This window comes from Columba livia, chromosome 3, assembly GCF_036013475.1.
Source record: "Columba livia isolate bColLiv1 breed racing homer chromosome 3, bColLiv1.pat.W.v2, whole genome shotgun sequence".
Classification (NCBI taxonomy): domain Eukaryota; kingdom Metazoa; phylum Chordata; class Aves; order Columbiformes; family Columbidae; genus Columba; species Columba livia.
The window spans coordinates 81,722,353-81,744,908 of NC_088604.1; the positions used below are offsets into that span (position 1 = coordinate 81,722,353).

General features: G+C 39.8%; 1 long non-coding RNA gene across 1 annotated transcript; it reads left to right on the top strand.

The window, feature by feature from the left end:
* Positions 1–478: 478 nt before the first annotated feature.
* LOC110363381 (uncharacterized) lies at positions 479–22,229 on the top strand. Its single transcript, XR_002421415.2, has 5 exons — positions 479–579; positions 6,098–6,159; positions 16,042–16,187; positions 19,948–20,121; positions 20,696–22,229. It is a non-coding gene; the product is annotated as an uncharacterized LOC110363381 (long non-coding RNA).
* The last annotated feature ends 327 nt before the right edge of the window (positions 22,230–22,556 follow it).

Genomic DNA, 22,556 nt, shown 5'->3' on the forward strand with positions numbered 1-22,556 from the left:
ATACCTGGGAGAAAAGTGTAGCTCCATTCTTGTCTCATGGGTTGGAAGTAGTATTTGCCTAGTCATTTATTGTGCTGTCACTTCTTGTATTTGGCACCTGATCAAATATAGTCAAAGTGAGTGTGGCTGCATTAGATTATGTAAACAGGGAGCTGCAAGGCTGCAGAGACCTTGAGTCAGATGCTGGTTCACTGCTGTGTCACTTGCAAGTTAAGGACAGGTTGAACAGTGTATCTGTCATTCCCGTGTCCTCCCTGCAGTGGATACAGAGCAGTGAGGATAGACTTGCCCGCGAAACCAACGTTCCAACTAGCAAGTAGGATTTCCTAAAGGTGTGATCCTGGAGACATGTTTGTTTGTGATCTAGGTTTGCTGGGGGAGTTGAGATCACTTATATGACTGGGAGTGTAAGATGCTGGTGCCAGTCTCATCTGACTTCAATTCCTACCCTAACGAGCAATTGCCATGTAGCTTGAGGACAGATGTGGAGCTGGGAATTTCCCTGAGCTGTTCCTGTGAGAGGTTTGTTCATTCAGATTGTGTTTGATGACGACGAACTGGGAAGAAACTACCCTGAATGTAGGTGTTGTGGTCTTTTTCTGGTTTTAGTTGTTTTGATCTCTGTTAAGGCATGGTTTTAGGCAACCTCAATATTAGGGGTTTTGGGGCTTTTTTTTGAGTGTCCAACTGTTTCATGTTGGCTGATTGGTTTATAATACCATGTAGTTTGCTGCTGAGGCTTGGTTTGTGCTCCATTCTTCATGTGTGGTACTTACACAATGACATACAGGCTGGAAATCTCTGTGCAATGGGAACATTATGATGGCTCTAGTTTGACAACAGCCCTTCGGAAAGATGAGCCTTAACTATCTTACCAACCTCTTCCCTGCTTTTGAGTGCATGTGTGCTATGTTGGAGACTTAAATTGTGTTTCCTGTGTTGAGATAGCAGATACCTTTGCAAATACACACTTGAGTCCTACTTCTCTCTACTCAGTACCTGCTGTAGTGAGGTATACAAATGTGGCTTGGAACTCTGATGTATATTAATGTTCTTTTGAGATTAATGTTCTTTTGACAATGGTCCTTGGGGAAGGAATTGTCTTGCTGTGATCACCTATGAGTTATGTTCTTTTTTCTATTTTGGAATATCCTTTTGCACTGGTGTGCCCCATAAGAATCGTATCAGTTGTGACTTGAGTGATGCTGAGTGCCTTAGAGACATTAACTTGATTGTGAGAGGGTGACTAATATCCTCTGTAGAGGTTTCGGTCTCTTTCAAAAATAGGGCTTTGAATCCTATTCCTGCCATGTGATGCCTGCCATATTGAGATACAGGCAGTACCTGCTAGAAAATATTTGTTTCAGTCCTGTAATGGAAGTGTTAATACTGACTGTGAAGATGACATTTATTTAAAAAGAAACTCGGGATGACTGTGCATCTTTCTTGTTTTGAAATATCTTGTACTCTGCAAATCCCATGGGAAGCACATGCTTGTCATGCTGAATGCTTCAGGTTGATTAGATTTGTTGTTCCAGGATGGCTAACAGGTTGCTTGATGACAGCCTCATTGAGGTTGAAGTAATTAAGAAAGAAAATGCTCCTATAGCATCTTGTCTGGACCATCTACATTTCCATGGCATGGTTACAGTGTCCCTATAGGTATGCATTTGAATTCCTCTCTCTTCACAAATGTTGAATTAAGAGACTTGCTAGATTTATTTACGGAGATTTGATGTTAAACTGATACAAAGTACTATTTAATCCAGAAGAATATTATTGGAGACATGACTACATCTGGCTCATGAGTGAAGACAATGTACTTTGGTGATGGAAACTGAGATTTTTGCTCTGGAGCATTTATTCTCCAAGAATGCTGATGTCTACCATACACCTTGATCTTGCCTAGACAAATACGCTTTGAGTATGCTAAGACACAGACAGAGCAGGTTTTTTCTTTGGAATACTCCTCATTTTTTGGTCAGGGTGCATGGTAATGTCTACCTTGCTTACTTCTGTTTGTGGCCATGCACAGACAAAGGGATTAATAAATGACATTTACTTGGCCTGACAGCCATTGGTCAACGTTAACATACGACAATGTGTGAGACTGCATTCATTAGAGTGCCAATTTGTTAAAGATTTACAAGCTCTAGGTAAGGTTTCTGAGTTACAGCAAAGAATCTCAAAGATTTTTCTTTAAACAGAGCTGTTTCAATCTTACTGTCAAGTATGGTGGGTAGCAGCAAAGAGCGGAGCCTAATACACAGGTGTTCCCCTGCGAACATATTTCTCTGGTATTTGGGATCATTATTATTTTTCTTAGGTCCTTATGAGAGGCACCTTTTCCTCACTTCATTTAGGCAGTAACAGCAAGTGGTGGGATAATATCTACAGAAGGACATAGGTAGCAAAAAGTTGGCTTCTCATACAAATTGTGTGGTCAGAAGTAATTGTAGAAGCTTAGGAGTAAGTCATAACCCTGAGCTTTTTCTTACTGTCTCTCAGTGTCTAAATCAGCAGGGATTAAGTTGAGCACACAGTCAGCAGGACACTGTTGACAGCTGAATGCACACCAGCTTTAAAAACCATATAATTTTTTGGTTGTAGAAACAGTTTTCTCCAAGAATATAATCATCAGAATGTCTGGCATGCCCATACTAAAAACACCCATGGAGTTTTCTTGCATTATAAATTTATGCTTTTTGTTGCCTCAAGCTGCCTGAGTTTTGTTAACATTGAATATTTAGTCATCTGCAAACATCTCAGACTAGGTGCTCTTCCTCCTCAGAGGTCTGACTCAGAAAAGGTGCTCAGATCACACCAAGCACACAGGGCTTCATGCAGAACACAGATCCCGCTGTTTCTGTTAGCAGCTGCTAGAAGGGTCATGCTGCCTTCCTCCTCATACTGCAATTCAACAGCCTGCCGTACAGAGTGCCACCATCAGAGAGAACTGGCTGCGGTTCTCAGTCTTGTTTGCAAGGATTAGAATCACAGCTCCTGCCTCTCAGCTACAGCTGGACTTCCAAGCAGATATATTATGAAATCAGCTTTGTGTTCATTCTTCACCAAGAAAGGAAAAGAGGTGACCCCCAGCAGCCCACAGACTTGACTTGCAACAAAAGCAAGAAGGTGCAATGTTTGTCCACCTCCAGCAGAAGCTTCCTGTGGCCATGGGAAATGTGGTAAGGGATTATGGACAGTGTGTTGCATGTGGTTTATGGACTGTTGGTCTAGAGGTTCCAGCCATGGTGATTATGTTGAGTCTGAAATGGCACATGGCATGCTACCTCAGTTGTACTGGGCCTACCTGTGTTCAGATTTCTCCATTACGTCTTTTGGGGTCTGTACTGTGATGCATTTGCTGCATTCTTATGAACAGCCATATCTGTCATTAGAAGACAGTTTCCAAAAAGTACCAACCTTCAGTTGTGTGATACTCTAGGTATGACATGCAAATTGCTCATATAAAGGGCAGGTAGTCAGCTTTACTGAACTGCCATATCTGTTACTCTTGGCATTTATAATATTTCCTGCAGTTAAACAACAGCTGTCTCACTTTAATGAGCTTTAAAAAAAAGTACAACAGCTCATTATTTCTGTCTTTCCTAACAGGCCCATTTTAGAGGCCTTCACTTAGTAGCTCTTGTGATTTATGCCAAATGGAACTCATTTCCATGACTATTAGGATCATTTGCAGAGTGTTACACATAACACAGCACAGGTTTGTAGTGAAGCCTCTCTGAAAGCTCATTTTTCTGCTGGTGATGGTCTGTATCACAGCAGCAGTGTGACCATCTGTAGATCTCCCTGCAACTGTGTGAACAGAAACACTGTATAAAACCTAAATGTTTAAATAAAAAGATCCACTGCCAAGAGGCACCTCTTATTTCTTGTGAGCAGCTTACTTCTTTTTACTGTGTTAACTCCAACTCAAAATTGCATAATGGCAGGAGCCTTTGTTTTGCCCATTATAGGACATGCATACATACATCCCAAATAGAAAAGCTATTTCAGATGCTTGAGTCTGCTGGGTGAGAATTTTGCTCTGAAATTTAAAACCAGCACAATCTCAAGTTTAGTTCTCAAAATACCCTAACTTATAACTATTTTCAAGGCAGGACAAGGCATATACATAGAAAGAAAAGCATTCAGAACTTCTGGGCTTCCCTCTTAGGAAAGCAAGGAGGGCATTCGGTTTAGTGTGAATTATTGCATAGGGCCCTCATCGAGACTCTACCCTGTAACTGTCCTCTGACAGCTGGGGTGAATATCATAGAAAGGTTGTACCTAATCAATATTGATGTGTGAGGATTCATCATTTTTTGTAGTTCCTGTTCTCTGGTTTGAGGCATGCACTGTGAAGACTTTACCTAGAGGCAGGGCACTATGTGCATTTAAATGATAAGCAAAGCCAGGATTGCAAGTCAACACAGACAGCAATAAGAAGGTGATTATCATCATTAAAGGAGTTTACAAACTCAGGCTGAACTTTCTGCAATTACTTAATGAAACAAATTCACTCCGCTTTCTATTAAATATTTCAGATTGCCTCAATCAAGACTCTGAGGGGTGTAAATAAGCAGTGATTAGTTCAGTCACTGTTGTGGTAAAAGAAGATCAGTGGTAAAAAAAGGGTCAGTGAGCTTTGACCCTGCACATGTGAATTGCAGGCACTTCTGTTCCTGCAAAGGAGTAGAAGGTCTCCCTAGATAACCTGTTGGGTTCCCTTCCAAGCTCACTATGACCTACAACATAATCCCTGGGGCACTGGGATTGAATACAGACACAGCTTTATGTGTGCAAATAACATTTGGTGTTATCCTGGCCAACAAAGGATTTGTCCCTTCAGTGTCTTTCTTGTGCTTTGTTTGCCTTTTGCTGTGTTCCTCCAGAGGCTCCTGCTTTTTGTAACAGCCCCCACCAATGCTGGCTTCTCATTACACTCTTTCCCATATACTAATCTGTTGCCCAGAGCAATAGCCTGAGCAAGTCTGGGGACTGAAAAGAGATCCAAAATTAAATCCCTGCAGAGAAACTGCCTCTGTTCTTTTCCAGAGAAATGAAATACAAGTATATCCTTGCCAGAAACAAAGGAACCTGCCTGACAGAGAAATGAGATCGCTGCTGTCCCTTGCCAGGGGGACACAAGAGAACCGAACGCTGCTCCAGACTGTGAGACCCTGGTGTGAAAAGCCAGGTGACTGTGTCCTGCTCTCTGCTTCCTCGCTGGGCACTGCAGGGAACGTGGAGCCAAGCAGCCATTACCCTCAGCCTCAGGACAGCAAGCAGAATGTACTGCTGCCAGTTTGAAACTCTGGTTTATTTAGGGTTCTCCTTTCTTCACATTTTACAGAATCACAGAATCAACTGGGTTGGAAAAGACCTCAGAGATCATCAAGTCCAACCTTTGGTCCACCTTCAGTCCGTTTAATTTTGAATTCATATCCCAAGCTTTTTGATAACACAGGTTTATTACAGTTATGTGTGCACCCAGGTTGGTGGACCACACATGCCATTCTTCTGCATGGCCAATAACTATACTGTGAGAAACATTCTGTTTCCACACAACATTTCTGCCAGAAAAACTGTTTTTCAGCAGCTAGGCAGGGGAAGGAAAAGGCCAGCAGAAGGCATACTCTAGGAGAGAGGTTGCTTGCCTCCTTAATCTGTGGGTTTAGTGTTCTGTGTGTGTTTGCTTTAGTAGAGCCGATGCACTGGAAGATCTTTCTGGGTAGGAGTTACTTTCAGAGGCTTTGCAGACTTTTATGGGTCAAATTTGCACCAATCTGTGCAAAAAATGAGCATTGTTTTAACTAAAAATATTGAATCCCTTGAATTGGACTATGCAGGTTTCTAATACTGAGGTCCTGTAGTTAAGACGATGTCTGATGTTGCTGACTTTGCCTCCTTCGTTTTGCCAGTGCAGTGGCTTTCAGCTGGGAAGAACCAATTTAGCACTTCAGTTTCAAAGACAAGAAATGGGGTTGGTCTTTCTATTTGAGGCAGAGACTGATCTGCATGCAAAAATATGCCCAGGCCTCTAATTGCTGAACTTGACTTTGATACTTGTGATTATTTCCTCTGTTCACAGTGGTTATGAACTGAGTGGAGCAGCAGTGCTGGAAAATGTGCAAGTCTGAGGGGTGTCTCCAGGTAAGAACATGTGCAGCTCTCTGCACAGGCAGTATGGATCTGGTCACTGTCTAAACCACAGGCTTTGGTCCTAGCTCAGTAATATTACAAGTGATTTTATATTCTTTTGTCATTGTCCAGAAGCAACATCACCTGGCTTTTTATTCTTCTGGCTGTTTCAGAAGAATTAGGAATGTATTGTTGATGTCTAGGAAGCAGTGCATTTCTAATGAATACAAAATATGGTTGTGTGTCTCGTCCAGTTTTCCCCTCTACCCTCAAGTTTCTACATGATGTTTGACAATTTAAATTGTTTAAGAGAACATTATGTGTCTCTGTGAATCTAAAGTGAGTAAACAGTTGTGAATATCAGTTATGTTTCCTGCAAAGATTCCAATGTACTTGCTTTCTTGATAGCACAATTTACTTTCCTGGAAGCTCACCTTGTGATGGGAATGTGGCTGCTATGCCATGTAGGTGCTGTCAGGTGGTGGGAAATTGAAAAATTACTGGTTTTCCCCTCATTTGGCTTTATTGTTTTTCTTCTGGGGTCTTCTGCTACCTCTGACTCTTGGTTAGTTTTTTGATGCCCTTATTGATTGCTGCACATTAGAAAATAAGGAAGAACCTTAATTAATCCCTACAAGGACAGGCTGCAGCACAAATTAAATGTTGCCAAGTTTTGCACAATATTTAGAGAACTTTTTGAGGAACCGTGAGACCTGGATATTAGCCTTTGATTAGAACAGGATCATCATTCCAATATTTCAGGCTGTTACCTTGTGAGAGTGGCTCCTCTTCTAGAGATTCTTTTTTTCTAAATGGGTTTGAAATCTAATGAAATTATAAAGTCTTTTCACGGAGACAGGCAAAAGCCCAGAGACTACATGTACTGCCTTCCAGCTTTTTTTATTTTCTAGGCACATTCTGCCCGGTAGTCTTCTGTAACATGATGGATATGATCAGGAAACATCTTGAGTCAGAACAGGTGTTTGTTGCCTTATTGCTACCTCCCCTTGTCTTGGGAGCTAACAGGTGTACAACTTTGAGGGAAAGCACGCATTAAGATTCTTTCTTTTTGATATTGGCCCTAGCCCTTATGACAGGCCTGTGAAGGTGTACTGACAGGGGAGCTACTCAGTGTAGCAGCTGAAAAGTACTGTGCAATGCTGATGAGTAGATTTTTCAAATTCACTTGAGCTTGGACATCACATAGAATGAAGGAATGAAAATACGTGGTGCCAGCCTTTGTTGTAACATCTTCATTCTCAGTTCGGCATGTTTCTTTATGTCAATTTCCCCGTAAATTCCTGCTGTTATTCCAAGGAGGGGAAAATAAGTTGGAGCGGCACAGTAAAAAAATAAAAGTGTTTGGAAACTACAAGTGTCTTAGCAGATCTTGTGGGATTTGAACTGGAGCTCTGAGGAGGTGGGAGGTAGTCATCTCTCTTGCAGAGCAAAGCAAAAGACCTGTTAAAAGCTACGTGACACGTTAGGTGATCTATACTTCATGGATTTATTGGCTTTGTACCGTTTTTGCTCATCACCCGTGATACTTCTGGTACAAAGTAATTGGTTAGCTGCAGGTTTGCTCCTGCTGGGAACACCAGCAAATCTGGGGAAAAGGGATTTACTAGTGATGTATAAGTCTAGAACAGAGGGCAGAAAATTGGCCTCTCTTACTATGAGAAGATCAGGAGAAATTGAAATAAGATGAACCCCCTGATACAGTTTGAAAGTAAAGTATGTAAGAATATCTTCGTGACAGTTGGGAGTACTTGAATACTTTAGCATGCTAGACTGCTCCATTTGTACAGGATGTGGCATCTTGGTAATTCTCATGCACTACTGCTACAACAAAAATTGTTTCTTATTCGGATGTTGTACCATTTTACAGTTCCTTTTTCACAGTGTACAGGCATTTATTTTTATTAATTGAAAGAAGAGACTTGTTGAAGTATTCTTGAGAGAGCTGAAAAGAGCAGCAAAAGCTTGCTCTCTGCTTTTGTCTGTCTAATTACAGTCCGATCTCTAATGACTGGTACCATGAGATGTAGTCATTTTTGTTTGGGTTCTGATCTCATGCTTTTTGTGACCTACTGTAGCCCAGAACTGGCACAGATACATGAATTAAAGGATGTGCTGTGAATTCATACAGACTTTTGTCACAGAGTACTCATGATGGCAAACCAACCTACAAATTCATGATGTCAGCTGTTGTTCCTCTGAACTATGACAGCACCGATCTTTGGCATCTCACAAGTGTTATTCTTCAGAGAAAACAATTGCTAATCTAGCAGGATGGTATACAGTCTCACTGGGGTTTGGAGTTACTGTGCACATTGTCTGGGTCATTTGGGCACCTGAGACTTGTTTTTGATTGACAGATGCTCCAAAGGTCTTTGGCCTGACCTCAGAGCTAAGCTAAAATGTTCAAATGGTTATTTTTGGTAATAAATTACTAAGCATGAGATCAGACTGGCCTATTTACGGGCACGATACCTGTGAAGTCAGGAAGCCTCTATGCAGTTCTGAGGAAAAATAATTGAGACAAATAGTGGCACATTATGTCAAGTATTACCACTTGCTTCAAACCATGTTACCAGGCACCTTCACTGCAGGAGGACAGCGTTCTGCCTCTGGAGGGGGCCATTGCCATCTTGCACTTTTCCTCTGGCCACTGCCTCTGAGGAAATGGAACTAAGGAGGCTCTGACCACCCAACACTACAAACTCATCTTTTGGCCAGTGGCCAGACTGCAACCCTTATCTCATGGAGCCCTTTGCCGCACGATAGGGTCACTTTTAAGCACCCATTCAGAACTGCACTGTGATACCTGACTCTGGCAAGTGAAATCGTTCTGGTCCTTGCAGAGAATTTCCTTTGTTGCTTGTAAATGGTTGTGGGTCCTGTGGAAACACTAATTAGTGTCAGACCTAATGTACACACTTCCTCACTCAGCTCTTGGCTATGTTAGAGAATCTGCTTTATTCTGAAGGAGACTTTTGTAAACAACAAATGCACAGTGTCAGATGGGGAGAAGATTAAGAGAGATCACTTAGACAGTATCTTTATATTAATGCTTCTCATTTCCAGATGGGAGCTCCTGATTCTCTCATTAATTTCTTTGCTATTAATATAATTTCTGTTCAATTCCTGTACACATTCCAGAAGCCATAATGATAGTATCCACAATATTAAACTAACCAAATGCAAAACAGGCTAACAAAACTTGATGGAATTGCAAATAAGCAGTTTTATAGGGTATATACTTCACATACTAAAGATCTCACTTTTACCATTTTGTTCCTTGTTGTGTTTTATTTTTAGATTATTCTAATTCATTTTTTACCTTAGATACATAGGCCATCTAAAAATATTTTCTGGTAAAGCATACTTTTTAATGGCTGTTCTGATCCTTTTATATGACTCTTTAAAGGAAAATAAGCCAATATCTTAAAACTATTTAATCCTTACCAAAATGTTAAAAGTCTCTACTTATCTTTTGTTGTATTGCAGATATGGCTGTAGTCAAAATAGAAAGGTAATTGCCATTTGTAGCCTGTTTCTTACTTGCCTTATTCCATCAAACCTTTTAGTTTGGGAGCTTTCAGGAAGCAGAGAAGCTTGGGGCTTCAGGCATGTTGGGACTTAAAGTGAATGGCAGAGTGAAACCCTGGAAGTGTTTGCTGAAGTCTGCCAAAACAGCGTTACGGGGGTTGGAGTTGCTGCTGTTGTTCATTAGACACAATGTTGTTGCTTCTGTTCTGTGGTTGTGGAGCCTCATCTCGCAGAGTTCAGTCCCATGCTGCTGTTCCTGCTATCAGACTCCTAGAAGAGGAATTCACCAAGAAGAGGTTTTGGAGAAACCTCTGTCCTTCTAAAACTTGCCAGGAGATCAGACAGACTGGGGATAGGAATTTTAATGATTCAACTCTTTCCTCAGAGTTCATTATTTTTTCTGCTTTTCTGTTTATGCTAGCCTGTCATACCCTTCGCACTATGGTGCAGATTAGGGTTCTGTTTATTTTCTTGGATTGCTCTCTCACTAACGCATAACATGTTTGTGGCCCTGTAACATTCAGGTTTTTCACTTGGCCTGTGTGAGTGACTTTTCATCAAGTCACCACAAAGAGGGATGCATGTCATGCAGCTCTCTCTACAATACATATAGAAAACATTGTGGAGGCATTGATTCTGACAAGGCATTGTAACAGCAAAAAATGTGAGACTTGGAGATAAATTTAACCCTTAAGTGTGTAAACTGACTTCCCATCCGTGATGGGATACAGGCTTTTACTGTTTTGCACTAATTCTTGCAAGCACTGAAATACAGATATAAAGAAGTCAGGTTGCAGCGTTTGACTGCTTTAGGGGTCCTATGACGTGGTTGAATACACTGTATTGATTTAAAACAACCTTTTTCGCCAAGTCAGGTGATCAAGAAAATAATATTTTTTAAAGATGATTCTGCTGACACTTTGATACATAAAAACAAAGTTGGGGACCAGATTTTATAGGGTGTTATGGTAGCCACAGCTTGGAATGCTATTTAGATTGTCTGTCTGTCTCTTTCTCCCTCTCTCTCTATATATATGTGTTTTGTTTTGTTTTGTTTTGTTTTTTTAAGTTGGTGCCACAGGCTTATGCATCTGTTTTCTGTGCTTGTATATCAAAAGACATTTTTGTAAAACCGAAGGGCTTCAGGAGTGTGTTCTTGGGCTGAAAATCACTGTGTGCTGCTTCACTTGCCTGTATTTACACTACTGCTAATATAACCACTGTCCATTTTTAAAGGACCATCCTTAAAGTTTTGAGTATTTGCAAGTCTCTAAATACTGTATCAATATGAACAGAAAGTAATGTGTTGATCCTTTGGTACTCCCTGGAATTATCCCACTGATTTAATGGCATTTTTGGTTAGAAATGAGTTTGCATCACCAGATCTGTAACTTTTAAGCATGGCCCTGCAGATATTCTTGGACTGTACTGTTATGACAGGCGAGATGCTTTAAGCATTTATAAGCCCTTAAAATGAACTCATTAAGCTGGTTCTGTTACAGAAGATGTGACCTTTCTGGTAGCTCATAAACCCCTTGGAGATGTTTTGTTAGCATACTTTCAGCAGGCTGAACATCGTCTTTGGGAGCATTGTATGACAACAGGAGTAAAATTTGTCTAAGGACTTAATGCCATGCTGGTGCAATTACTGGCTGTAGCCTTAAAAAGGATACAGGGTAGTGACTGGAACATGACTCTTTGGTACTGAACTGTGATTTGTGTTTTCATCTTTGCTTTATCTGGCATATGTATCTTGAAAGCATTTTAAACCACAGGCTGAACAAGGCCATGCTAGGGCTGAAGAGGACTAGCCCTCCTCTGTCTCCAAATAGTATTTTGTTCAGAGGAAAAAGCTGAGACTTGAGAGCCCTGGGAAGTAGGTTATTGCTGTTCAGTGATTTACTTACACTCTTTCAAACTTCCTGTGCATCATATTGGGGGCACTGTTTTACCATTGCTTGTGAGACCATAGGAGTGAAGTGACTTAGAAGATTTATTGTAATAAACCAAACACATGTCCTCAGTATTTTTCTGGCTCTCCTCTTGAAGTCTGCTATACATTGACCTGGATTACATTAGCCTGAAGAAGCAGCTTAAAACCTGGGCTATGTTTAGTGGAATCTTTTAAGTGGACCAGGGTTTTGTGTTGAGGCAAGAGGTTTATTCAAGTCAGGAGTCATCTAACTGGGGACAGACTGTCTCAGAGTGTACTGTGAAGAAACCAGGATCTGAAAAAAAATGGCTTTTATTTTGTTACGTTACTTGATGCCAAAGGTGTTAGGAGTCTAAGAGCATACCGTAGCTGATATGCTGTTGCTCTTATTCAGTTACATGTGTTGTCATTTGCTGGGTTCTTTCAGTGCATTGTATTTCTTCAACACGTATGGGACTTGGTGAGAAACAAGTATTGATACTCAAAAATAAGAGGTTAGCAAAAGGTGCTTCTTTTGGAGGGAACTGCAAAATTCTGAGTTGGAGATGCAACACCTTTGGGGATCAGTGCCTTACTTTGAGAAGTGGTATGTGCTGCTTTAGATGTGGAGATCAAGTTTGGAAAGGTTGTGTCCCTTTAAAAACATTATAGTATTTTAAGTGAGCATCATCTGTTACACTTGAAATGTGTCCTGTGTAGAACTAGGCAGTTTTGTAAAAAGCAGTTGTTCATTATATCCTGTTGCATATGATTCTGAGTGGAGAGGGGACACATCCATGTCACCAGTGTCATCTCATTCTACTGAAGCACAGACCCCATTGGATACTATCAAAGGCAGGCAGTGGGATGAAATCCATTCTTGTTCTGTGGATGAGTGCAGTGGCAGAGGTCTGCACTGTAGCTGGGACACTGCAGCTGGTTCTTTTGAACAACTGGAATTGAAATTTGTTTTGGTCTCCTCATAGAATGCATCTGACCATATCGATACATATCTGTCTAGAGAGAATGAATATTTGGAAAGGAAATTTAAGATGAAAATAGATGTTACTGCTCAGTCTAAATTTTGTGTATTTTGCAAACTACCTTCTTTTTGATAACAGTGTACAGTAAGGAATTGTTGCTCATTGTCTGTAAACAAGACCGAGGTTTTTTTCCTGTTTCATATGATTGTTATGATGTTATATATGTTTTATATATATATATATATGTTATATATATATATATATGTTATATATATATATGATGTTCATATGTTCATATGATGTTATTTCGCTGCATATGCGAAAAAAATGTTGAGTTCCTAGGTGTAGATTTTTGGTATTAAGTGTATACTTAATTTTCTGTGAAAAATGGACACTAAAATAATAATTAAATAGAAAAATTGTCTTGCAAAACCCATGAGAAATGTGGAAGTGAGGTGCTCTGATACTGTTACAAAAAATGGCAACATAAGTAGCCTTGGAATTAAAGTCAGACTTCTCTGCAGGGGCATTGGTTGTCCTTGTTCTGAACTCATCACTCCTGTTGCATTTAGTGAAGAAATCTGTTCAAGTGTTGTATGTGAAACAGTGCAGGTCAATGTATGGCTAGCTCTTGCTTACCTCCTTGTGACCTGTGCAGTCAAAAACTGCCTTTCTGATAAAACATGAACCAGCTTTTACAAAAGCACATGCTACCAAGACCAGTAGTTATCTTGGGAGTTTCTGTTTTCTGTCATCTGTCAGTCTTTACCTTTTCTGTTTAAATGTGACCTGTTGCTTAGTGTTCTCATTTGCAAACTACAGGAAACATGAGTCTCTCCATAGAGTAAAATTACTTAGCAGTAGACCTGATAAGAAAGTTTTCAGATGGAAATTGGAGGAGGATTCATGTTCTTCCATTTAGGGCTCCTCTAGTCTTAATAGAACGTGAGAGCAGTCCCTGCAATTGAAAATCCTAGTGACTATGGCAGTCTCCTGGGAAATTAGAAGACCAGGGTAGAGCCTCCTTTCCCAGATTCAAATGAGGATCTTAATTTGAATCAACTAGAAAAGAGGATTGTGTTGGAGGAGTCATAGTGGTCTGGGTAAGTGTTGCTTGTTGATCATGCTTCTTGTGAAGAGAGTTGGGAGTTGCACCTTCCTGCTAGTGAAAAGGGTGCCTGCTGGAAATAGTGATTAGTGTAATGAGCTATGGACATCTTAGATTTTATTTACAGGATCCTCCAAATAACCTAATGCTTATCTGAAGCATTGGAATGTATGGAGTCAGCTTCCTTGCTGGTTTTTTTCAGTATCTGTTTTGGTTTCTTCACACATGGGTGGAAAGCAGACTAGACTGTTACACAACACCTGTTTCCATAGCCAATATTTTCCCACCTCTATGCGTATATCTCTTCTGTCCTTCATGGTAGACTGCTTTGTCCACAACAGCACCTCTTCGTGGTAAAGGCTTTCCCCTCCTAAGCATCAGGATCTTTAGGCAGAGATTTGTAGCTCAGTTCTTGGGACATCTGAGGGGACCTGGGCTATTGTATGATACGGATATTTTCCTTTTATACGTTAGGTTTTCAAAGTCCGTGCAGCAATTCAGTTCTGTTGGGAGGTTGGAAACCTTCCATTATGTTGAGTTAGAAGAGCAAATAAAATTCTGGGCTGTGTGGTGTACTACTGCATACATTAACTCAGGCTACACGATCATTTATGGCTATATTCAGAGCCAAACCAGTTGAGGATTGAGGAAAACAGTTAAGGTTGAGACATTGGAACTGAAAGCATGAGATGGAGCGGGAGGGAGCCATACACACACATTGAGATGGAACAGACCAACAAGCCTCTGTATTTTGTAATAATTAGAGAAAGTAATAAGCATGAGGAGAGAAGAAACTGTTCTTCCTTTCAAATAATTCTGTGCAGATGTCCAAGTATGAAAATATTCTGTGCATTTTTACTCTTAATATTTCTTTCCTGTGTCAAAAGTCAGTCTAGGCTCACATGTTTTTGTAGGCTAGGAATTATTCTGAACAAGAATAATCACTTGTTAGCGTAGATGCTCTGTCACTGTTGTGTTATAAAAGCAGCTACTTTCAGATGAATTGTATAGTGTACAAGAAATAAATCAGAAGATTAAGCCATGTGAATGTCTCTTTTATTGATATCAGCTTTGATAAGCCGAGCTGCTCAAGTAGCTTACTGCAGCATCTTAGAATCACAGAATCTTAGAATGGTTTGGAAGGGACCTTCAAATATCATTTAGACTGACACCCTTGCCATGGACAGGAACATCTTTCACTAGATCAAGTTGCCCAAATCCCTGTCCAACCTGAGCTTGAACACTTCTTGTCATCCACAGTTTCTGTGGGCAACTTGTTCCAGTGTCTGGCTTCCCTCATCATAAAAAATTTCATTCTATACAGTCCAGGGTATGATTAGCTTCCTGGGCTGCAGAGCACAGTTCCATCTAATGCTGATTTTTTTTCACACACCAGTTCCCCACAAGTCCTTCTTTGCAGGGCTATTCTCAATCCATTCAACTTCCAGTCTGTTTTGATCTTGGCTTCCACTTGGACATGAATGTGGACTATAACTCTTTGGACATGACCATCAGCAATTCCTTATCCATCTAACAGTCATTCATCAAAACCATATTTCTCCAGTTTAGTTGCAAGAATGTTGAGTGGGACCATATCATGGGCCTTACAGAAGTCCAGGTGGATGACATCCATAGTTTCTCTCCTGTCCACTGTTGCAGTCATTCCCATTGTAGAAGGCCACTGGATTAGTCAGGCTTCAGGTGGTTCAGTTGTATTATCACACATAAAATCTTATTCCACATTTCTACTTTGCTTCCTGCCTACAACCCCAAGAAACGGTTGGGTCTTGAAGAGCAGAATGAGGCATTATGGCCTTGATTGTGGTAGAGCTCAGATTAGGCAGTTGTCAATTTTTTTTTTTTAGCATTTAGCAGATGCTGGTAAGCTCTCTGTCTTTTATTTTCTTCATATATATATATATTTTTTTTTGTTTGTTTGTTTGTTTGTTTGTTTTTTTTTTTTTTTTTTTTTTTTTCCTAGTATTATGAGATCTACTCTGACAAAACACTGTTTTCTCTGGTCTGAAAAACAGCATAGTGTTTCCAATAGCAATTGCTCTTGTTTAGTCAGCGAAGAATTGGAAGTGCAGAGATGGATGAAGTTCCCTGCTGGGTTCGAGTGTGCACAGTTTAACTGTATCCTGAAGAATGTCTCGCTTTTGTTTGACATCAAGACTTGATGCTAGGGTTCAGATTTGAAGTGTGACAATTTTAGGGATGTGAATAGTTGCATCTAAACAACAAAAGAAGCCAGGAGCAGTTCCTTGGCTGTACAGCGAAGTGATGCAGTATGATTGACATCCAAGTGCCTAACCTGTCCTCTTCTTCTTTTTCCACAGGGCAGCTGTGGCCAAACTGTATTGAAGACAGTTCCTAAGACAACTTGTTTGACAGTGCTGTGTCTGGGCACTATGACGGAGCGTGCTAGTTGTTGTGGACCAATGTGAAGGACAACAATGCTAACAAATACTTTGGATGATACCAGGTACTGTCCAAGGCTGTACCATGTCCCTGTTTTATTTACGAATATAGTCAGCAAGACCGTTTTATAGCCTGAGAGTCTGTTTAATGTGAACATGCAGGATGAGACTGATGTGCCTAGAAGTGGAATTCAAGCTTTATGTGTCTGAAGCCTAAAACAAGGATACAGAAGACCTGTGTTCTGCCAGCTGTGAAGCTCGCTAGATGCTCACAGTCACTTGGTGCTAGTGCTGCTCAGACTCCACAGAGCCTTCGTTGGAGGCACCAGTCTTCTGTCTGTGTTGCTGGGTGTGATTTTGGTATGTGTATGTACAGAAGACTGGGAGCTGAGGCTAGCATCCGTCATTTAGAGCTCATAAAAACAAACACTTTTGGAGGCTGACCAGAAAGAATACAAAAAGCATTATGTACTGAAACAAGATTATTTTATTTCAGTGCAGTACAAAGAAACAGGGGTTACTTTGCTTTGAATGAATGTACTGAAACTAAAAAATGAAGCAGATGAAATACATTCATGTAGTACTAGGAATCCTTGGATATCAAAGCATTGAAAAATGATAGCTATGATGCTGCAGCATTAAAATAAATATTTACATAGCTTTAAACTAATGCCTTACTTCCTTGATTAGTGGTATATCATTGGTAACTTAGTTTCCAGCAATATTTACTGCTGACAGTGTTGTCTTAGCCATCAGTCTTTCAGCCAGTGATTTCCATACATTTAAAATGCATTGGTCCAAGTCACCTCTCCAAAACCTCAGCAAAACCAAAGCCAGTCTCTTTTTTCTCTTTTATTCCAAAAGATTGAACCTGCTAAATTCTGCTAATTACATTGAACTTTGGTTATGTATAGTAACACTGTAAACAGTGGGCCCAGTTCACAATCAAATAACATGAACTCATTGAATGAAAAAAAAAAAAGAGCTACATTGTCATCCTGCAGCACCAAACAAAATAGCTGCTCTGTTTTGGACTCTTCCAATTAAAGCACTCTTTTCCAACTTGAATCAGGACAGGTCAGCTGTTTTCCTAGTAAGTGCAGACGAGTTAAATTTTGAAAGGTATGAAAACCTACCAACATAGTGGTTTGCAGCAGAGTCAATAATCCCATTTACAGACTGAGTGATTATTTTTTCTTTTTAATAGGTAAACATTAATTACACAGGTATTGCTGTGAACCAAGCCCATTGTCTAAAGGAAGCACGTTTCTTGCTGATTGAAAAGTCTTTACATAAGAACATGTTTTTATAATGGATTTTAATAGCTGCTGTGTAAGTTATGAAAATAATGTCTGTACCAACACAAAAAAAAATATTGATAAACATGCAGTAAAATGTAGCATCATTTAGAAAATAATGTGTAAAAAAACCATTCAGTATCTTGTATTAAAGCATTTACACTGCATAGGCATTCATATAAGGATATAATATAATAAAACTCATCAAATATACAAGCATGCAGCAGTTGCTTTATATTCACAGTTCTAGAAATTACCACACATTGATTTCCTCAAATATAAATTAGATTATCCAAAATAGATTTTGCAGCCACGCTCCTTTGCAGTGGCAAACTAAGTTCTGGTGTGCATTGAAGATACTGACCTATATAACAGGCCTAAGCTATGCCACTGTAGTGTACGCATCTGCGATATATATTGTGTTTTGGAACAGGAAAGATAATGAGAAGTTACCCATACTTCTCATAGTAGAACTTGGAGACTATGCAATGCTTGAATTGAACAAAATATATAAGCATATTTATTGTATTCTCCTTAGAGAGTAACACTGCAACCTTGCCACATATCTAGCTACTGCATAAGCTGGCCATGCAGTTTTCAAAATAAGTTTAGACAGATTTTCCTATTTTATGTTTCATTCCATCAGAAGAAGTACAGTAGTAAGCTTATATAGTACATAACCCTTTTGCTCTGCAAACTTTACAGAGGGCTCCTGCTACTTTCCGGTTGTGCAGGGGAATACAATGCAGTGCCAAAGTCACACTCAAGAGATTTCAAATGTCTTTGCAGAGAGGTCTTCTTTCTTCATTTACTCTTTTGAAGGTGGTGGTCATATACGATGGTGAGTTTGGACCATCTTAACCGTCACAAGATGATGGTAACCAGATTAGAGCCCCTCTGTGGCCAAGTGCCACCTGGAGAGTAAAGTTGAAGTCATGTGGCTTGAAGTTGCCTGTGGTTTTGACTTGCGTGTTATTGCCTAGCTTGGCAGGCTAGCATGGTGTGTGACTCCAGGACAACAATGAACAAAATACCTGGAGGCAAGGCTTGTGTTAGTTGTACGAGGTTTGCAGAATTGTGTTCTAGAGCCTCATACAGGTTTCCAATGTGCCAAGGCAAAATCGGATTGAGGAGCATGACTTAAAATCTTTTCCCCATACAGGTATTTTTTCAGTAATGCCTGCATTCTGCTTTTGCCCCGACTCCCCTTGTGTCCGTATATAGTAATTTGTGTGTCTTTAAACAACACGTGTGTGTACTTCCTTTTTCTGAGCACTTCAGGTAAAGCTAGTGGAAGTAACCTTGTGAAGTACGTTACAGCACCAATGATGCAAGTTGCAGGGATTCATCCCTGTGTACAGAGCAGCAAGAAATTCAGAAACAGCATGTAGGAAATAGCCTGAAAAGGAAAAAGGCAGACGAGGCAGAGGGAGAGGTAATGAACAGTTGCCAATGAAAAATGGGAGGAAAGGGAAGAGAGAATTCGGGCAGTGGTTGCTGTTCTCTCTCTGTTTTTTTTTTTTTTTTTTTTTTTTTAAAAGTCCTCTCTGGAGTGTTTAGTTCAGAGAGAAACATCGCCCTTTGTTTTTTCAAAAAGTGAGCTTTGGCACACCTCTGATGTGAGAATGAAAAGGTGAGTAGATGGCTTTGGTATGTGCTATCGGGAACTGTTACATTAATGTACTTCTGTGTTGTGGCCAGGCATCTGCTTTTGTAGTTCATTATTCTGAATCTTTTTAATATGTGCATATTTCTTTTTTTAGTAAAGCCCTTTCCAGAAAGAGCTTTACTATTTCCTGTGATGCTTATTTAAGAGTAGGACAGTAGTGGAACAAGTCTTTGTACTAGAGATGTTCCAAGCTCTCCAGTCACAGATATTAATCTTTCCTCTGAGGATGTGGAGGGCGGGGCGGTTGGGGGGAGCCTCGGCTCCATATTTGGGATCTGATATGGGAGCATCTGAGTGCTTTTGTTGTATCAGCTGTCACTTGGAAAGCAGGCTTACAGTTTTAGTTGGCTTGCTTGCTGCCCCAGATGTTGCCTTTCCACCTTTCTCCAGATTTGTTCACCAAGATCTCTGTGTTGACATCTGAAGACACGTATAGTGTGAGAAATGACTATTTTTAAAAAAATTATGATTTGGCAGTAGGGTCTGTATAAATATATGCAGACGCCATTTTTTTGCATACCTTTTAAGCTGTATACACCTACAGATGGACATAAGACTCTGGCTGTCAAACCTGTGTACAACATATCAAAGCTAGTGCTTCACAGGTTCTTTGCTGCATCTCTGTCATACTAAGAGCAGCAGTTTAGATGAGGGGACTGTCCATAATCATGAATTTCAACTTGATTAATCTGAGGTACTGCACTAGCCTCTCATTATTTTGCCAGTTCTCACTTTTTAAAATATGGGCAAAAATGAGAATGTGTTCTGGTTTTGATCCTGAGTTCTTACGCATTTTAATGCTTGCACTAGGTTCTTTGGGTTCCTCACTGAATCTGCCATTCATTTTTCTTTCCACAGGGAATATTCATATAATCTAGTCTGGAAATTCCTTTTAAGAATCAGGAGACAGATAAAAGCAGGTATCACAGCTGTCTTGAGTGTAGTGAGAAGGAGGAAAAGGACCTCTGTGAGAAGCCTGACAGTTTGCTGCAAAGAATTTGGTACTAAGCTGTGAGCACAAACTTCCCACAGGTATGCACCATCTTTTGAGAATGAATCAAAGTTGGATGCACAAGATCTTTGCTTTCTTTTAGAAACCTTATCAGCTATATTTCTAGTAGCAACCTTGGGCTGTTCCTTGAAAAGAGGAGAAAGTGCATTTTCCATTTTTAACTGCATCTTCCACCCCTCTTATGAAGTGAAGAAATTAATTCCTAAGGACAAGGGGTGTTTGCCTTCTCACCTTTTCATGCTAAAGTTACCAGCACCTTTCAGTCATTACAGATCTGGTTGTATGATAAAGAATGGTTTACACTAGAATAAAATGAGGCCACCAGAAGAGGTATTTATATCACCAGAAGAACCAGAACCTCATTTAAAGCTTGCCAAACGTTCTCCTCCACCCCAATCTACTCTTCTCCCTGATTTTGCCTATGTGTCTCTCTGGGTGAAGAATTATATGAGGCACCTGGAATCATGCGTTTGACCTCCTTTCTCTAGCGTCACATTAGGTGAGGGATCTCTCCAAGGGAAAAGCATGTTGATTAGCCAGCAGTTTTCATAAGAAGCAGGTAACTAAAAATATTTTGTTTTCTTTGCTCCTCAGGCAATGACAAGCGAAAACGTGGACTGGGTTGCTGAACAAGCAGGAGATGGTGAGAGGACAAATGAGATTAGGAGAATGGCCCTCTGACCTTCAGAAAGAAAGAGCTGTCATTTCCAGAAGCATCTTGCTTTTCTATCAACTTTCAAGAAAAACATGAATACAGGTATAGTGTCTTTTGAAGAAATACAAATACAGAATAATGGGGAGTAATTGAATACTGAGCCAATCCAGTTGAAAACATTTGTTAGCAAGTCAGTCAATAAAATGTTTCACACACTTCCATTTGAAGAGCTTCTCATTTTGTGTGTTATACACTGTTTTGCTTAGACAATACTACATATAATGCCTTTAATCTTTAACATAATGAGGACCTTAATGGAGAAGGAATCCTAAAGTCCCCCAAAGTTACATTTGAAAATAATTCAAGCTTCTAAGTCATTTATGAACTTTAAATAATTTGGGGGGAATCTTTCTTCATTTGAGTGCAATTAATTTGTCAGATTTGATGGCCTGATACTCGTGGTTAGTTTTCAGCAGTATATTAGGAGTTCAGAATAGTGTGTCTGATCTGACTATATTTGTATATTAAGAAACCATACATTTATGCTGCATATGATGTGAAATTAGCAGGTGTATGCTGTGTTGTAAATCCTTGCTTATTTAGCACTAAGAACTTTTAATGGACAATGAAGAGCCCCATTTCAAATACCGCTTTACTTATCAGTACCTGCTACATAGAAACTGATGGGATTTTACTTACGCAGATTTCTTTCTGTTAAACATAATTTTGTAATTGTCAAAGGTTCCCTCCTCATTCTGAAAACAGCCATGAGCATTCGCTCACACAAAGAAGCGCAAGGTAAATGCATAAGAAATGCAGGAATTTGCATGGAAAGGAACAAAATGAGAATGTAGCCCAGAGCTTTTAGGTCAGCACCCAGTCCACTAATTCAGTCTGATTCAGGTTGGTTTGCTGCTGTATTTCCTCCTCTTCCTCACTACTCTTATTACATTTTATGCTGTTGCAGGAGAGACAGATATTATTATGTCATAGAGATACATATAGTATTTTTTTATTCATGTTTATGCCTGTGCAATATAAAGGAGCACAAAATAATTCTCTGGAATGCTACAGTTGTTGGCCATTTTGTTGTATTTTGTTCTGTTCAGTGGCCTGAATCAGCCATCAACCTTAGTTCTGCTCTTAAAAGGAAAATTATGTTCCTTTTACAGGATTAAAAAGACTTCCTGAGTCTCCCTGTAAAACTGCAGTGTAAAACTTGTTTTGAACAAAATAGAGCTGACTTCATTGACTACAGCAGAATAATTTGCAGTCAGAATTGAATTGTGCTCTTAAAAATCTAATTTTAACAAGGTTTTCAGAAATAGGCTGCAGTAGCTTGATTTTTGTTCTACATGTATTTTGAGTTTGAGAGAAAACTTAACCTTAATATGTTAATGAAGTTGTAGCATATGGATATGGAATATAAATGTACTTTTGTGAAAACACAATTTAAATTGCTTTGTCAAACCACTCAGTGCAGTTGGAGTCTTCATTCAGATTCTCTGTAAATTCCTGACCTGAATATAATTTGAAGACACAATTCTCAGAGACTTTCTTTGAAGACCACACAGGGATAATCCAAACAGGAGGTGCAATAGGAAGCTCCGCTGTATTGTAAGAGTTACTCTACTGACTTCAGCATCCATTCAGTGTAAAGCACGTGAGTTCTTTTCTCGTCTAAACTATTTTGAACGAGGTCTCCTTTACATGCTAGTTTGGCAAGCTTCTAAGGCATTTGTGCAACGTGATGATACAAGAGCAACCCGATTCAATGCTGAGAAATTAATAAGTAACTTC